Genomic DNA, 19,389 nt, shown 5'->3' with positions numbered 1-19,389 from the left:
GAGTATTTAGAGATGTATAGTTTTCTCAGGGATAGACATTTTTTTTAGTATTTTGAGTAAGTCACAAAATAAATGATAATGGCTGGGTAGTACATGTGGTGCATATAAATTTGGGTAAAGTATTTGATGAGGTCCCCCATGGTACACTCATTGAGAAAATCGTGAGGCATGGAAGCCTGGCTATGTGGATTCAGCATTGGCTTGCCTGCAGAAAGTAATGGGTGGTAGTAGATGACACCACCTGGAAGTCGGTGACTGGTAAAGTTCTGCGGGGATCTGTTTTGGGACCTCTGTAATTTTTTTAAATGACCTGGACAAAGAAGTGAAGGATAGTTCATGAAGGTTGCAGATGACACAGAGATTGGAGATCTTGTAGATTGTTGCAGAAACTTGTTGAGGGTTACAACAGGATGCGAAGTTGGGAAGAGAAGTGGCAGATGGAGTTCAATCCGGATAAGTGTGAGGTGATGCATTTTGGAAGTTCGAACTTGAAGGTGGAATACATGGTTAATGGAAGGATTCTTAATAGTGTGGAAGAACAGAGGGAAGATTGGATCCAAATCTACAGATCTTTGAAGGTTGCTGTACAGGTTAATAAGGTAGTTTACAAGCTTATAGTCTGTTGGCCTTAGTCGGCATATTGAGTTCAAGAACTGTGAGGTAACGTCGCAGCTCCATAGCAACCTGGTTAGACCACACTTGGAATATTGTATTCAGTTCTGGTTGCCTCATTACAGGAAGGACGTGGAAGCTTTGGAGAGGATGCAGAGGAGATTTACCAGGATGTTAAAAGTAAATTATGAAAATCTGCAGACACTGTGATTTAAAAAACACAAAATGCTGGAGAAACTCCCGAAATGTTGGTTATTTTTAACTTTGCTACACACTGTTTGGCAAGCTAAGTTTCTCCAGCATTTTGTGTTTTTACTTTACCAGGATGTTTACCCAGTTTACCTATCGGCTGCACCATTTCATCGGATGCAAGGATCGACAACGAGATAGATAACAGACTCGCCAAGGCAAATAGTGCCTTTGGAAGACTACACAAAAGAGTCTGGAAAAACAACCAACTGAAAAACCTCACAAAGATAAGCATATACAGAGCCGTTGTCATACCCACACTCCTGTTCGGCTCCGAACCATGGGTCCTTTACCGGCATCACCTACGGCTCCTAGAACGCTTCCACCAGCGTTGTCTCCGCTCCATCTTCAACATTCATTGGAGCGACTTCATCTCCAACATCGAAGTACTCGAGATGGCAGAGGCCGACAGCATCGAATCCACGCTGCTGAAGATCCAACTGCACTGGGTAGGTCACGTCTCCAGAATGGAGGACCATCGCCTTCCCAAGATCGTGTTATATGGCGAGCTCTCCACTGGCCACCGAGACAGAGCTGCACCAAAGAAGAGGTACAAGGACTGCCTAAAGAAAGCTCTTGGTGCCTGCCACATTGACCACCGCCAGTGGGCTGATACCCCCTCAAACCGTGCATCTTGGCGCCTCACAGTTCGGCGGGCAGCAACCTCCTTTGAAGAAGACCGCAGAGCCCACCTCACTGTCAAAAGACAAAGGAGGAAAAACCCAACACCCAACCCCAACCCACCAATTTTCCCTTGCAACCGCTGCAACCTTGTCTGCCTGTCCCGCATCGGACTTGTCAGCCACAAACGAGCCTGCAGCTGACGTGGACATTACCCCTCCATAAATCTTCGTCCGCGAAGCCAAGCCAAAGAAAGAAGGGATGTTGCCTGGAGTGGAGATTGTGTCTTATGAGGCAAGGTTAACAGGGCTCAGGCTTAATAGAGGTCTACAAGATTATGAGAGGCATAGATGGGGTGGAGAGCCAGCATCTTTTTCCTGCAGTGATTTTGCAAATACCAGAGGACATCTGTACAAGGTAAGGGGAGAAAGTTTAAGGGAGACGTCAGGGTTGTTTTTTTACACAATGAGTAGTGGGTGCCTGGAATGGATTGCTGGGGGTGATGGTGCAGGCTGGTACAATTAGAAGAGACATTTAAAAGACTCCTAGCAGGCACATGGATGCAAGAAAATATATGGATGTGAGGTAGGGAAGGATTAGATTGTTGAGTAGGTTTACATAGGTCAGCACATCATCGTGGGCCAAAGAGCCTTAACTGTGTAATATTGTAAGTTCCAATACCATTTTGAAGTCGAACCTCTTCCTGTGGTCCTGCCCAACATGGCTAAATCAGGTTCTATGCCATTAACATTGCAGTTTTGAGAAGTTGCTGGACCTATTGTGGTTGCTGCATTTCCAACAAAACACCAGAGACTACACTTCATTGTGCCTTTAGAATGTTCTGAGGTTCTGAAAAGTCCTATGGAAATACAGATCTTTCCAGCTGAACCAGGCAAGGCAATAAATCACTGTCTGTGTGGAGAGAGAAGATTTAGCAGTGTCAGAACTCCTCTTGAAATTCATGTCATAATTTTTCTCTCTATTTCTGTCAATCTTATATTTAAGCTTCTTCAGGAACGATTACTTCATTGTGGTTGCTGGCGAGCAGCAATTGTTGATGTTGGCAATATAAAAGAAGCTGGATTAACATCAACAGATAATTATTAACCAGGAGTGTTTCCATGATTAAGTCATTTTAACATCTCTATTTATTCACCTTCCTCCCAGTACTGGATTCACTAATTCCTTCCACTATTAAGTCATCAATGCAGCAATTTTACCAAAAGTATTCAAGACAACCTACAATTTGATAGATCGATATCAGGGCATTGATATTCTGTGGAACAGGTGGCATAGGGAGTCATGACTGGCGTAGCGGATAGTCCAAGGCCTTTACAGCACCAGCGATCAGGGCCAGGGTTTGGATCCTACACTGTCTGTAAGGAGTTTGCACATACTCCCCATGTCTGCGTGGGTTTTCCCCAGGGTCTCCAGTTTCCTCTCACCATTTGGAACATACCGGGGAGGAGGGGGTGTAGGTTAATCAGGTGCAAATTGGACGGCATGGACTCATGGACCGAAATGGCCTGTTGTTGCTGTATGTCTATATTTAAAGTTTAAATTAATTAAGAAATTTAAAGAATAACATCTGAGAAAGACATTTGCCCAAACAATCATTTTGCAAATTTGCACAGACCCTAGCATTTAAAAGTTTTAAGATTGAAGTCTTCCAGCAAGTTAGCAGATCAAATGAAAAGTATTTGCGCTGGTTGGCAGATGAGGTCTTGATGATGTAGTCTGAAAACTAGAGTCATATTTTCATCAACCAATTTGGGAAGCACTTCTACAGACAATGGCTGATGGAGCTTCAGAATTCTTTTAAGTGTGAAATGGATATTAGCAACTGAAGGATGGCCCCATTTGTCTCTGTATCCAACATATCATCCTCTGCCATTTCTGCCACCTGCTGCGTGGTCTCACAGCTGGGCACATCTTACTCTCTCCTCCTTCCGCAGGGACTGCTCCCTCCATGACTCTCTCGTCCGCTCCTCCCTTCCCACTGATGCCACCCCCACCCCCCCCCCCCCCAACTTGGCACTTGCGAATCTGCAGGAGTCACCTGGTGCTCCTGTTGTGTGGTCTGCTCTGCATCGGAAAGACTGGATGGAGACTGGGAGATTACCTCAATGAGCACCTTCACTCTGTCCACTGCAATATGAGGGACCTCCCACGCAACCCATTTCAATTCCCCTCCCCATTCCTTTGCCTGTCCCTGGTCTCATGCACTTCCGGAATGTGGCCACCCGCAATTTGAGGGAACAACTTCTCATATTCCATCTGGGAACCATACAACCAAATGGCACCCCTGTCTCTCCCATTCCCCTATCTTTGTTTCCTTTAGCTCTCTCTCGCTCTCTCCCCCTCCCTTCCTTTCTCTATCTTTCTCTTTCCTCGAGCTCTGCATTCACAGAGCTACCCCTCCCTGATCAGTTCTCACCTCTCCACATCCAATTATCACCATTTGTCTGTTGCCCTGTGCTCTCCCCAGCCCCCTGTCTCACCCCTCCCACTGCCCTATCTTTCCTCCTCCTCCAGACTTTTTATTCAGACACCTGCCTGCCTTTTGCTCACATCTTGAAGAAGGGCCCAGACCCAAAATGTCATATATCTTTACCTCTTATGGATGCTGCGAGGCTTGCTGAGTTCCTCCAGCATTTTCGTGTTTTTACTACAATCACAGCGTCTGCAGACTTTCTCATTTCACTTCACTGAAGGATTTGATTGGTGAATGTTGTGAGGTCACCGATCATTCATGATTTAGTGAGAGTAGCTTCAAGGGGATGAATGCCTCTGCCTGTGCCAATCACACTCCAAAAGGGAGAAAGGATGAAGCTAACAAATCATTACATAATATTAAAAAGTAATTTAATTTAAATTTTGGAAAGTTACCATGATATTGTATCATATGTTAAGAGAATGTAGGATAGACATAATCCCACTCACTTGAGCCTGCTTGCACATTCAGTTATATCGTGGTTTGTCCCACTTCTTCACCTTGTGCTCGACACCCTTAATACTCTCCCTGATAAAAATATAACAATCCCAGGTCTGGAGTTTAGGGAAATATTTCTGGTTGTGCTGTGATTCCTAATATTACCCCGGAACAGCTCTGTCAAATTATAAAGTCCATGTCTCAAGCTGTTCTTTTCCCATTAGTGAAAAATATTCTTCTCCACTCTTTCAATTCATTTAATCATCTCAGACATCTGAGATAGATAACCTCTTAATCTTCTGTTCTGGAGGGAATACAGGATGTCTAAGCAACTTCGCTTCCTAATTTGCCACACTATTCTCAATGTATATGCACCATACCCTTTCCAAGGTCAGTTTGACCTACCGTAAGAGTCTAAAAAATCCAGATGGCAAAAATCTGAACAACTTGAGAATCCGAACTTCTCGAAAACTATTAAAATTTAGCGAGCTTTTGTGTTCGTGTATAAGTGCCATAGATGCACAGAAATGAACAAATAAATATTAATTTGGTTTTTTTAACTTATTAAAAAAAATTTTTTTCATATACATTTGACCTTTTCACCTCTTCTTTTATTCTCCTTAAATGTGAATTTTAAAAGCAATGCTTGAGAGTCTGGAAGATCTAAAAATCCGGACCTGCTTGATCCGCGAGATTTCAGGGAAACTGCATCTACCTGAGGTCCCATGATCAGAACTAAATAAAGTATTTGCAAAGGTGTTTAACTGCACATTTTTATAAACTGAAACTAATCTCTTGTGTTTTCTGAGGCTTTTTCAGTGAAAGGACAACATCCAATTATCCTCTTTTTTTCTTCCTAACTCAATAATGCATTTTAATGTTTTAACCCATTAGCACATTGCATTTGTAACCACATGAGAAAAGAGAAATTTTCAAATTGCTTTTTAAAATACCTTCAACAGTCAGCAAGAATTACATTCTGCTCCTGGCCCTGTGCTGTTTGTAAGGTTGTGTCTTTTTTTCCCTCTCTAATGGTTTCTCATTAGCATTTGTTTGAAATGTCTCCCTGATTGAAAATGAACTCATTAATTATCAAAACCATGTTCTCAGTGAAACTCAAGATTGAAGGCTTGCTCAGTTTTAACTGTAAAGACATCATAGTGATATGAGGTCTGAATCCAATTCGCTGCTTCTTTGCAGTTTCAAGAGTCAGCGCTGCGAGATCCTCTCCTATTTAATTCGGCTTTCAGCACTAAGATGATTCACCACTGAGAGAAGTGCAATTCCCCACCGATGTTTCGGCAACTGGCCTCAAAAGTACAATTTTACAGCCGCTCTCCTGAGGAGCTGTCATCAGAGCCCAGGGGACAGGAGGGAAATCAGTTCCACTTTCCTCAGGTCTAGCCATTCATTAAACACATTAATGGCAGTTACCCAACCCTTTGCTCATTCTTGTTGAGTTACGGTCTTGCCAATATGTAATAAGTTAAATAAAGGCAAATGAAAAATTCATTTTTTTTGCAGTTTTTAACTCTCCAGATGTTAATTATGATTGAAGTGTGAGTCAAAGGATTCTTATACACACTTCTCCACAACATTCCAATCCCACTGAGCATGCTGCACTAAATATCTGCTCCCACTTCAGAACTTTCACTTGTGACAGAATATGTTGTGTTTTATATTGTATATCGACATGGTTTTGGGAGATAAATGTGGCAGGTCACATACAAACACTTCAAAACAGATCTCATTTAAAATACTGGAGCTCTGCTCAGGCCCAGTTCTGAATACCTTTGCAAAAGCTTTGGGGAGTGCCCAGGAGACTTCACTAATGGGTTGTTGTTTTGAAAAACAGCAGATGAAAGAACTCTGAGGATTAGGTTCGGAGTCGCAGTCTTTCTGAGTGGAGGTTGCTGTTTTAAGAGGGTCGTGTGGTTTTGCAAGCAGAGAGTAAAACAGGCTTTTCTCTGAGAGAGAGAGAGAGAATTCAGTTCTACAGTGTTACAGTCAGCAGCAGCAGCTGGGACTGGAACAGGACAAGCTGGCAAGCTTGTGGGAAAACCCCATTTTGAAGACCAGCTGTGAGTGCTTAGTTCAGCCTGGTCAAAGCCCTTGTAGTCTATACAAGAGGAGAGGACTGGCTGCCTAATGTTTCACTTGAAATAGGAGAAACACAAAGGAACTCTGTGGTGACGTGAAAGAAAGAGGTTATCATCTGGAAAACCCTGATGGGGCAAGTTTTTTTGGCAATATACTGACATGGCTGATCGGAAGGAATCAGTTCTGTGTGTCCAACGAGCAAAAAATCTCTCTGAAAACCAAAAAGAACCTTCATGAGTGGTAACCATTTACCTTTCAAGCACCAAAGCCTGATGAAATTCATAAATTCTGTGTACAGTATAAGAATTGTCTGCAACCAGTGAACTTGGAGGAGTGGAGAAGTGAGATTGGACTGTGAATCAAAGAACTTTTCTGAACTTACATACACATTACATTCATGTGTGCTTAGAATTAGAAGGGGGTTAAGTTATGTTAGTTAATTTAGTAATAAGTTAGAGTTATTACAACTGAAAAACCTCACAAAGATAAGCGTATACAGAGCCGTTGTCATACCCACACTCCTGTTCGGCTCCGAATCATGGGTCCTCTACCGGCACCACCTACGGCTCCTAGAACGCTTCCACCAGCGTTGTCTCCGCTCCATCCTCAACATCCATTGGAGCGCTTACATCCCTAACGTCGAAGTACTCGAGATGGCAGAGGTCGACAGCATCGAGTCCACGCTGCTGAAGATCCAGCTGCGCTGGATGGGTCACGTCTCCAGAATGGAGGACCATCGCCTTCCCAAGATCGTGTTATATGGCGAGCTCTCCACTGGCCACCGTGACAGAGGTGCACCAAAGAAAAGGTACAAGGACTGCCTAAAGAAATCTCTTGGTGCCTGCCACATTGACCACCGCCAGTGGGCTGATAACGCCTCAAACCGTGCATCTTGGCGCCTCACAGTTTGGCGGGCAGCAACCTCCTTTGAAGAAGACCGCAGAGCCCACCTCACTGACAAAAGGCAAAGGAGGAAAAACCCAACACCCAACCCCAACCAACCAATTTTCCCCTGCAACCGCTGCAATCGTGTCTGCCTGTCCCGCATCGGACTGGTCAGCCACAAACGAGCCTGCAGCTGACGTGGACTTTTTACCCCCTCCATAAATCTTCGTCCGCGAAGCCAAGCCAAAGAAAGAAAAGAAAAAGTTAGAGTTTGATCCAGTTTTCGTGTTTAAAGATAATTAAAAGCAGCTTTTGTTTAAGTAGCCATTTGTCTTGGTGAATATCTGTTGCTGCTGGGTTTTGGGGTCTTCTGGGCTCGTAACACATTGCAAAAATTTCTTAATTTAAAAAAAAATTAGATATTCAGCATGGTAACAGGCCCTTCCAGCCCATCAGCCCATGCCACTCAAGTGCCCCATTTAACCTATAATCCCTGTATATTTTGAAAAGTGGGACAGCACCAGATTCATACCTGGGTCACTGGCACTGTAACCACATTGCGCTAACCGTTATACGATCCATGCCGCCCATTCACAGGATAACTATAGATGCCATTTAGGATGGTAATTGCATAGGTTCCCATGTCATATGTGCAATGCTGTTTCAGTGCCAGTGACCTGGGTTCAAATCCAGTGCTGTCTGTGAGTAGTTTGTTTGTTCCCCCTGTACAGCAATTTAAGGTTAATTGGTTCATTTGGGCATCATGGGCTAGAAGGCCTTTTCCCATGCTGTATGTCTAAATTAAAATTAAATTCATTCATGCCAATAACATTCTCTCTGGGTACTTTATTTGCTGGTGAACTTCTGGTCCTGTTATTTACAGGCACTTGAAAAACAGGAATATAATATAATATACATCTGCATCGAATCCACGCTGCTGAAGATTCAAGTGCGCTGGGTAGGTCACGTCTCCAGAATGGAGGACCATCGCCATCCCAAGATCGTGTTATATGGCGAGCTCTCCACTGGCCACCGAGACAGAGGTGCACCAAAGAAGAGGTACAAGGACTGCCTAAGGAAATCTCTTGGTGCCTGCCACATTGACCACCACCAGTGGGCTGATATCGCCTCCAACCGTGCATCTTGGCGCCTCACAGTTTGGCGGGCAGCAGCCTCCTTTGAAGAAGACCGCAGAGCCCACCTCACTGACAAAAGACAAAGGAGGAAAAACCCAACCCCAACCCACCAATTTTCCCTTGCAACCGCTGCAACCGTGTCTGCCTGTCCCGCATCGGACTTGTCAGCCACAAACGAGTCTGCAGCTGACGTGGACATTACCCCTCCATAAATCTTCGTCCGCGAAGCCAAGCCAATGAAGAAGAAGAATATAATTTGTTTTTATTGGAAAGAAAGAGGCTACTGCTGCTTATTGGGTTGTAAATGGATCCTCGACTTCCCCAATCAATGCAGAATGGCGACAACACCTCCTCCTTCTCACTGACTATCAACACGGGCACCTCAAGGCTGCATGTTAAATCCCTGCTCTATTACCGCAACACTCTTGATTGCGTGGCTAAGTCTGACTCCGACATCATCCAAAAGATCTCTGACAGCAGCATTCGTGTAGGACAAATTCTTGGTGGTGATGAGTCAACATGTAGAATGGAGATCAAGAATCTGTTTGGAAGGAACCAGAACAACAATCTAGCTTTCAGTGTCACCAAGGGCAAGGAGTGGTATTGTGAACTTTAGGAAAGGGATGCCAAGGAAGCAGGCACCTGTCTTCATTGACAGGACAGCATTGGAGAGGGATTGAAGGAAGAAGCTGATTGGAGCAAGAGAAGTCGGGTGGCCTGAGGCGCTGCAGTTAGAATTTAAAAAGGGGCGAGGCAGCAGCAAGATGCTGATTGGAGCAAGAGAGGACAGGTAGCCTGAGGAGTGGCAGTTAGAATTTAAAAAGGGGCGAAGCAGCAGCAAGTAGTTGATTTGAGGAAGAAGCTGAGTATCGTGATGAAAATGAGGATCCATGTTGTGGACTGGTCATCATTAGAGTCGTAAGGCTTTGGCTTAACAGGCTTCAGCGAGAACAGGTAAGAGATGAGGGTTGTAGTGTGGTTGAGTGTCAGATGTGGGATCCCTGGGAAGCCTTCTTGATGCTTACATCTGCACCAGGTGCACTGAGATACATCTCATTAGGAATTGTGATAAGGCATTAGAGCTGTGGCTGATGACCCACTGCTTATTAGGGAGAGTGAAGAGATAATAGACCAGAGCTACAGGGATTGAGTAGGGAGCATCTCTGTGGCGATCCTCTCAGCAACCAGTATATCATCCTGGATAGTATTGGTGAGGATGATCTAATTGAGGGCAGAGACGCAGAAAGTGAAGAAGCATGCCGTTGATGGCTATTCTATAATGAGGGGGATGGAGAAGGGATTCTAAGCCCATGATAAAGACACCTGGATGATGTGTTGCCTCCCAAGTGCCAGTGTATAGGATTTCTCCAATCGGGTCCAAAGCATCATGAGGTGAGAGGGTGAACAGCCAGAAGTCTTGATACACGTTGGGTACCAAGGACATAGGGAAGTATAGATGTCCTGCAGGGAGAATACAAAGAATTCGGAAGGAAGCTGAGAAGCAGGGCCTCCAGTGTGCTCATTCAGGATTACTGCTTGTGCCTTGTGCTAGTGAGGGCAAAAATAGTGAGATGAATGTGTGGCTGAGAAACTGACGCGGGGGACAGGGCTGTAGATTCTTGGATCACTGGGTTTTTTTTTGGTGGGGTGGGGGTGGGGAAAGGTTCGACCAATACAAAAAGGATGGAATACACCTGAACCCAAAGTGTTCCAATATCCTGGCAGGTAGGTTTAATATGGCTGTGAAGGAAGATTTAAACTAATTTTACAGGGGATGGCGATGAGAGTGTCAGAGCTGATGAAGGGCAAAATAGAAATAAATTAACGATAGTGTGCAGCAAGGATGACGAGCAGGTGATGGGACATAATGTCAGCTGGAGGGATGATAGACACTGTGCATTCAAAAACTGGTCTAAAGGTATTGCCCTTAAATGCACCCAGCATGGATAATCTTGCAGTGCTGTTACAGATTGGAGGATGTGATATTGTGGCCATTACTGAATCAAGGCTACAGGATGGGTGTCCTTGAGTGCTGAACATCCAAGGATACACGATGTATTGGAAGGGTAAGCAGATGGGGTGGCATGATCCTGTTGGCATGGTTAGCCTAGCAGTTAATGTGATGCTATTTACAGTGCCAGAGACCTGGATTTGAATCTGGTAATGCCTGTAAAGAGTTTGTAGTTCTTCCCATGTCTGTGAGGGTTCCAAAAATGTGGGGTTGTGGGATAATCTGGGTGTAATTGGGTGGCAGGGGTTTAATGGCTTGAATCAGGTTCTACTATGCTGTAAATATTTTAAAAAATCTGTTTTGACAACTTTTACATTAATTTATAGCAATTCATTTATTGTTATTTACATACCTGTGGCTGCAGGAGTTAAGAATTTTGGTGTGTCTGTAGGCCCTTCAGCCCATCTTGTTCACACTGACTGAGCTCTCATTTGCTTGCATTTGGCCGATTTCTCTCCAAACCTTTCCTATCCACACCTCTGTATTTTTGATGCTACAGTTGTCCCTACTTCTACCTCTTCTTCTGGCAGCTTCTTAATCCCTTCTGTATGAAGAAAGTGTCTTTCAGGATGTACCTCATCTTTCCCCTTTCACCTTAAATCTTTAGAAACAGATTCCCCTCCCTTTGGTGGGTGGGGGAAGAGAAAGAAAGACTATAAATATTGATCTTATCTACACCCCTGTTTCTGTATATGTGGATTGTGGAGTATAACGTGGCTTCCCTGTCTGGAACATTGTGGATGGTCACGTGACCACCAGAAGTTGCATCACTTGCCAATCAAGGTTGGACTCCAGCCACCCATTATTGCACACCTTACTGCTGGCTCATTTAAATGACTTGGTTTCATTATTGGAAAGAGGCCAAGCTCAGCACAGTATAAAACAATGCACATTACATTTCTCTCTCCCTCTCTGCCTCTTGGTCCAAATCCTGGACATTGCTCCATGCCAGGGACAACACTGGAGGAATCGTTGGTAAGGTGTCCACTGCACTTAAGTTGAACCACAGTACTGCGATAGATCAGTGCTTTCAGAGAGCCGCACTTCTGTTGGTATGGGGAATCGGTAGTGTCTTTGGAAGTCCCTGTCTGTGAAGTGTGTTCATGTGTGGGAGCGTGTATAGGTGGCCACTGGATTCGGAGTCCAACCTAGGTCTGATGTGAATATCTATATAGTTGTAGAGTAATTAAGTATTGTTTGACGACTTCTCTTGCTTGTCTCCCATGTGTCCAATAAAAAGTTACCTTTGATTGTAACACTTGTGTCCAGAGTCATCTCTCTGTGAACCCACCAAACCTGACACTTCCAAAACACAGCAGCCCCTCATGATTTTATATCCCTCTATTGGTCTTGGCTTATCCAGCTTCTTGTAATTGAAGCAACATTCTTGTGAATCTTTTTTGTACCCTTTCCAGTTTTATGATATCTTTCCTATTGTTGGGTGACCAAAACTACTCAGATTTGCGAGATACATAAATAACAAGAGGTTGACAGTGGAGTAATTCAACAATATTCCCAATTGGGGAGTCCAACAAGTCAGCCAATCATCTTGTTTTTGTCACTGTGGGGAATAAGCAGCATTCACAGCCAGAATTGATTTTTTAAAAATTAATTACAGGATGGTAAATAGGCTATTTTGGCCCACAAGCCTGTGTTGCCCATTTAACCTACAACCCCTGATACGTTTTGAATAGTAGGGCGAAACCAGAGCCCCTGGGGAATATCCATGCAGTCATGGGGAGAACGTACAAACTGTTTACAGACAGTGTGGGATTAAAACCCTGGTCCCGATCGCACTAACAGCTATGCTAACCATACTGACCAAGAAGTCATCCCCAGACCCTTGGAGAGGCATCTTGGGAATCAGGGAATCTTTGACTCATGTCTAAAGTACAATAGAGCCTGTATTAAGGATCACATTCAATGAACTGCACTGGGACCAGCATAGATTGTGAGCCTGTATTCCTGAAGTGCATCTTGAACTCAAAACCTCTTGATTTAAATTTGAAAAAATAAATTTGAACTTTGATTTAGAGGTTGAACATTCTATCCAGTTACCTTGGAGTTATAAGCACTCATAAACATTCTCTTAGCAATCTAATTTTTTTCAAATGTCATATGTATGTGATGATTCATTGACGTGTTAAATTATGCAGACCTTAATGCTTGCAGTGTCAGTAGAGAGTGAAATGTGCTTTGGAGACTAGTGCAAGAAGCTCAGACTGCAGGATTGATCTCCGTCAACTTTACATTGGGAACTTTAAAACTGTGACAGTATTTTGAAAATGAGATGAGGACACTTCAATGTGCAGCTGGGCACTCAGGCACACGCGTTTGCTTTCATGGCTATCAAACAACTTTTCATTTATGAACTGTTTTGGTGAAGGGGTTCTCTTTCTCTTGATGGAAGGGGGTAAGTCGATTGAGGCATCTGGGGTTTACATCTGGCTTCCATTATAAAACAGCTGCAAAATCATCCCATCTTTCCATGAGTCTTACCTGGACCACATGTTCTTAGCATTCATTCAGTTTGTTAAATTAAAATGATCATGAAACTATTGAATTATTGTTAAACCAGTGGATCACAACATTTTTGGGAGCAAAGAAATTGTCATTGATGATTCATCTGGACTGTGTGTGATTTCAAATCTAAGCAGTCCAACTAAATCATGTATACTGATGTGGCCCAACAAACCTGATCAAAGGGGGTTAGGCTGGTTGTCCTATGAAGTTTTTTAAAAATTTACTATATGGTAGAAGCCATGCTGCCCAATTACACTTAAAATTAACCTACAACTCTGTCTCAGACAAGAGGGCAGAATTTCAGGATTGAAGGGTGTCCACTTAAAATAAAGGTGTGGAGGAATCTCATTCACCAAAGTGGTGAATTTGTTACAGCAGGTGGCTGTGGAGACTAAGTTACAGCATGTATTTAAGGTAGAGATTTGATCAGTTTCTGAATAGTCAGGGTATCAAAGGTTATGGGGAGAAGGCAGGGGAGTGGGGCTGAGTAGGAGAATGGATCAGCTCACGATGGTATGGTGGAGCAGACTTGATGGGCTGAATATCATATACCATTTGGAATGGCGTGGTTGACATTTACACCTTTACAGCGACATTGGTAGTGACTTGGGCTTGAATCTCATGCTGTCTGTAAGGAGTTTATATTGTTATCCATATGTCTGTGTGGGTTTTCCCTGAGGGCTCAGGTTTCCTCTCTCCATTCAAAATGTACTTGGGGGTGTAGGTGAATTGGGTGGCACAGACCTGTGGGCTGAAATGGCCTGTTACCATGCAGAAGTTTAAATTTAAATAATGTTATTAGTTACTATCATGTTGAAGAGAACACAAGGTTAACACCTCAACCCCAAATCTTCCACAAAGAGCCTTGGTTTGAAGTCTCATTGGAGCTAATGCGAAATTGGAGTTGTAAATTATAGGACACTCTCCACCCTCATGTGGTTTCAATCTCTTGTATCCTCAGCTGTAGGTTAGAAAACCTCTTAGATAAGTTTGGAGTTCAGTGTCATTACAGAAATAGTTGTGCAGATAAGTTGGTATTTAAATGAACATAGTACTGTTTTTTTAACTGCTCTGTACAGCAGTAGCAATCATAGTTGTGGATAGTTTAATGTTCTGTATTTAGAAATATAGTGATCCTCTGTGAGAAACAGAAGCTGAGGCATGAACAATCGAGCTAAATAATTGAAGGATTATTGCCTACGTGAAAAATGATTTGAATCAGTGCTCTTGGGGGGAATTGAATGTCTTCTGATTGGAATACTTTAAGTGACTGGAAGAAGAAAGTGGCTGATAAACCTTCCTGTGAATTTGTTCATTGATCCAACCCTAAATTTGATAGAGGAACCCCTTCCACCCATGCACACAACATCTTTCAGCTGCTCCTTTCGGGAAAGAGATCCAGGAGGATCAGAGCCAGCCCCACCAGGCTGAGGAACAGCTTCTTCCCACGGGCAGTGAGAATGATGAACGATCAAAGGAACTGCTCACACTAACCATCCGAGACTCTCATATTTCCAAAATAATATTTATTTGTATATATATATAAATATATATATATATAAATGGTTGTTCTGCATTTGTATTGTTTGTGACTGCGTGTTTTGGACCAAGGACTGGACAACGCTGTTTTGTGGAGTTGTACTTGTGCAATCAGATGACAGTAAACTTGACTTGACAAAATCATTCAAAGCTCATTTTCCTTCTGTAAATTCATATCAAAATTTAGTTATGAAGTATGAACCAAGGCATTATTAGTCATGCTGGACAATTCAATTTAAAGCATTCATTACCATGACCATGTTGGCTTATGTTAATGTGAAATGAAAGCAGACTTATCAGAAAGAGTAATGAAAACTCTCATAAAACTTGGTGGAGAAGTGAGAGGCAAATCATTTCATTGTTATTTTATTGCTGTCGAGAAGGATAACCATTTTTTTTTGCTGCAACAATATCAAAGAATTTGAAATAGTTGCTGGTTCATATTCAGAAGTGGATTGAATTTCAGGAGGTGTTATTAAACCCCTTCAAGGTTAGCACAGAATCTCCTAAATAAAGTAGTTGTACATGTAAGCTAAGGTTATATATTGAAACAGATCCATCAGAAATATATTTTACTGGAAAGAAGTAAAATGGGGAACCAAATAACTAATCAAAAACTAAAATAGAAAACCAGTGAAATTCCATGCATTTAGGGAATGAACGGGGAAGAGAGTTTTTAATTGAGCTGCATTAAATGCTGGTGAGCTTTCAAAGTCCATCTCAAAGGGCGAGAATTGGAAACCAGAAAGATCTGTAAGGCAGCAATCCAAACGCTTGCGTGCAAAAGGACCCTCAGCAGGGGACTTACACTGAAAAATTGGATCGTGCCACACTGGGAATGTTGTGCGGCTCCTCAACGCTGCATTACAGGAGAGATGTGGAGGATTTGGAGAGGATTAAAAAAAAAGGTCACCAGCATATTGCCTGGATTGAAGAATATTACCTAAAAGGAGGGGTTGGTCAAACATGGATCGTCTCTGCAAGCTGAGGAACAACTTGATACAAGCATATAAAATTTTGAGAGGTCGTCTTTTTCCCCCAGAATGGAAATTTCAAACTCCAAAAGGCATAGCGTTAATGCAAGTGGTCGGAGGGAGAAGTTTAAAGGAGAGTTGTCAGGGAAGATTTTATTTACATGGAGCAGGGTAGGTGCCTGTAACATGTTGCACGTGGTAGTTGTAGAAGCAAATAAGACAGTAATGTTTAAGAGAAATTCAGACAGACACATGAACAGGCAGATATTTGGGGAATATAGACCACATGTTTGCAGAGGAGCAGTTTAAATTGGCATCACTGTCAGCATCGACGGCTGAAGGGCCTGTTCCTGTGCAATGCTCTTCTATGTTCTGTATTACAGTGTGAATTCTAAGCAAAATAATAATATTCTAAAATGTTAAGCCAGGTTGAATTCTTTGTCATATTTAATTAGGAGTTCCAGATTTGACCATCATGCTTTTATTATTTTGTTGGTAAACCGAATCACAGAATTCTTCAGATTCTAATTCTATAATTAACTCAAGAATGGTCCTTGTGTGGTCTCTATTAGTGACAGTTACTAAACCACTGAGGACAAGCCATGAGACCATTCCAGCGAGACAATTCCAGCGAGAGCGTTGAAGGCAGAGGTCAGTGGTTGTGTGTTTTAAAATTAACTCCAGTCAGCAGTATCTTTCCTCACTCTGACTTCAAGCTTTAAGTCCAATCATGGAGCAGAGGCCAATTTCTGGTGTTTTGAACTAACTGAGAGTAAATCCAGTGAAATGCTATGCAAAGAACTGATTTCTCACACTCTTCCACTTGCTGTTTGTGGAACGAGCTGAGGACACATTGCTGACAGCATTTCACCTTGTGAGTAAAGGGACCCTCGGCAGGGGAATTGCACTGAAAAATTGGATTGTGCCACATTTGAATGTTGTGTGGGTTCTCATAGCTGCATTACAGGAGAGATGTGGAGTCTTTGGAGAGGATTCGGAAGAAGGTCGCCAGCATATTGCCTGGATTGAAGAATACTGTATTAGTTTAAAGGAGGGGTTAGTCGAATATGGATTGTCTTAAAATTACATAGAATATGAAATTAAAACCAGGATATAAAATTGTGAGTATATTGCAAAAGGACTTAATTGATGTAAGTGACTTTGGGGGACTGAGCTTGTCCCTCCCTCACTTATCTGCTGATGACCTCCTGTGGGACTATGCTCATCTCCTGCTTCTTCCCCTCCTCCCCCTCCCCACCATTTTGTTTGGGTGCCTACCTACATTTTGCTGAAGAATGACAGGCCTGAAATGTTGGTTATCTGCCTTTATCTTTGCAATATAAAGTACACCATTTGTCTTGTTGAAGTTCCCCAGTTTTATTTTAACAATTAAACATATACTGTCCTTTGATCACCGGTGTCAGTCTATAGCTAAAGAAGGGTTTAATCTGCTCTGCAGAATTTTTGCTAGTATTTATTGCTTATTATTTTTATATTACATCTGGTGTACTAATTCAACATCAATCTCTTGACTTTTAGAAGTTTGAAATAACTTGCAAACAGACTATGACCTCCCAAGCTTCCTTGAATTCCCTAATTACTGCCACAAGACATAGCAATATTCTTCATGTAGTGAATAGTTATTGCTTCCCAGGAGTTTTCCATTGATATCGTACCTCATTACAGTTTCCAAATATCTCAAAGCACCTTTTATGTAATGAGAAGAATCTATTGGATGTTGCGCAAAAACAGCTGTTAAACACAGCAAGCTGCAATATTTAACAATGCAAATAATTACCTGTGAAACTTTTATTGTTGATATTGAAAGTTTAAAATAGTTCCTTAAGGAACACTAACATATTTGTCAAGAAACATCTCCCCTGAAGGAAACCATGGTGAATTTGGCTGATTTTTAACTTGTGATTCTGAAACCTCATCCTTGATAATGGCTGTAGAGTCCTGCCAGTTATTGAAGTTAGGCTAACTGGCTTTAATTTCAGGTCTGTTACTTCTCTCCCTCAAAGAATGGAGTGATATTTGAAATTTTCCACTCTTCTGGAATCATTCCCAACTCTAGCGATTCCTGAAAGATCACTACTAATGAGTTCACAATCTCTTCAGCATGATGGTCAAATCTGCCCGGTCCAGTTGAGTTAACTGCCTTCAGCTTCCCAAATAGTGACTTCTGTCCCTGACCCTGGAATTTAAGAAATTTGTTAAGTTTCTGTCCAAGAAAAAACCCCAGCTTTATTTGCTCAAAGATTTCTGATGAGATATTGACTCCCTTCCTTTCTCTGCATCTACTGCCTGACCAGCTTTTCTCCAGCATTTCCTATTTTTATTTCAGGCTACAGACTTGATGTCTTTTCATACTAATCTGCCATTTTGCGAATCATTTGGTGAATCTTCGCTGCACCCCCTCTATCATGTTCATCCTTCCCTTGGTGGGATGATCAGACCTGGACATATTCATGATGTTGCCAATGTCCTAGATTTGGAGGCCAGGTTAGCGCAACGCTGTTACAGCATCAGAAGCTGGGATTTGAACCTGGCACTGTCTGCGAGGACTTTGTACGTTCTCCCTGTGTCTCTCAGGGTTTCCTCCAGGTACTCCAGTTGCCTCCTACCATTCAAAAACGTACCAGATTTGTACATTAATTGAGTCAAGCTGTATGTCTTAATAAAAATTGGAGGATGTAGTATCCTGTACTCAAATATAATAATAAAAGTCAATCAATCATTTGCCAATCCTGTTGTTTACTGAATGTTCATATTGTCTTTCAGTGATTCATGCAAAATACTTCCAAACATTTTATCTTCATGATTTTATTAACAAATATCTTTTCCTGTATTTTACCAAAATGGATGTCCCTACATTTTTGCTCATTGGGCCATGTGCTTGCCTATTTACATAGCTTGAAAACATCCACCCAAATATCTGCATCCACCTCACAGTTCACTCTTCAATCTAACTTTATGCAATTGACATACATGCTGCGCTACAGGTGAGATTGAAACAACTCAGTTCCCCAACATTACTCAAGCAAATTTCCAAGCCATAGAAAGTAAGAGAGACGAAGTTGAAGCAAGTTGCACCTATCAAAGAGAGGTGAAGGACTGTTGTGTGCATTGCTTCATTGAGACATGACTCATACCAACATTTCCTGACTGTGCTGTACAAATGGGCTTCTCGATCCACCGGATCAATTACATAGCATCCTTGGGCAAAGTAATAAGTGGAGGAGTCTGCTTCCTAATCAAAACTTTGTAGTGTTTGGATGTGTCAGTTCTGGTGAACTACTTCACCCTGAACCTGAGCACCTAACTGCGAAGTGTTAATTAATCCTGCTACCTTCAGTGACAATTCACAACACCTTTCCTGACAGCTCTCTACATCCCATCTCAAGTAACTAAAGCTAGCGATGGATGAACTAGCATCCATCAACAGCCTTGACAACCTAAGCTGTGTTCATCACAGCCAGGGACCTCATTCAAGTTGACCTCAGGCCCCAACTCCCTTGACTACTGCTCCACCTCATCTCATGCCTAAACTTTGATAAATCAGACAACTGGGATGTGCATCTCCTACCTACTCACAAGCAGAAGCTGAGGTGAGAGGGTGTGGCAGTAAGAAGTGCATATCACTGGCCTGAGGAAAGATATGACACCCCTCTGAGTCAGAAAATTGGTTTACATTCAAGGACTGAGGGACAAACATCACTGAATGTATCATGTTCCTGGTGTCCCTCAACAACTTCTTCAGATGCACCATTGGGATTCATCCCTGTGAGGGACGAGAGCTGTTCC

At 42.6% G+C, this 19,389-nt stretch overlaps 1 protein-coding gene across 1 annotated transcript in view; it reads left to right on the top strand.

Annotated features, from left to right (window-relative positions):
* The window catches only part of LOC138736303 (craniofacial development protein 2-like), a 332,554-nt gene extending 314,551 nt beyond the window's left edge, over positions 1-18,003 (top strand). Inside the window, exon 6 of the transcript XR_011340205.1 lies at positions 17,930-18,003. The gene's annotated coding sequence lies outside the window, so the exon portion shown is untranslated. The remainder of the gene's footprint in view (positions 1-17,929) is intronic.
* The last annotated feature ends 1,386 nt before the right edge of the window (positions 18,004-19,389 follow it).

The sequence above is a fragment of the Narcine bancroftii genome, chromosome 6 (assembly GCF_036971445.1).
Source record: "Narcine bancroftii isolate sNarBan1 chromosome 6, sNarBan1.hap1, whole genome shotgun sequence".
In the NCBI taxonomy this organism is placed as follows: Eukaryota; Metazoa; Chordata; class Chondrichthyes; order Torpediniformes; family Narcinidae; genus Narcine; species Narcine bancroftii.
The sequence above is the reverse complement of the archived record's forward strand: the minus strand, read 5'-3'. Positions and strand labels throughout refer to the sequence as shown.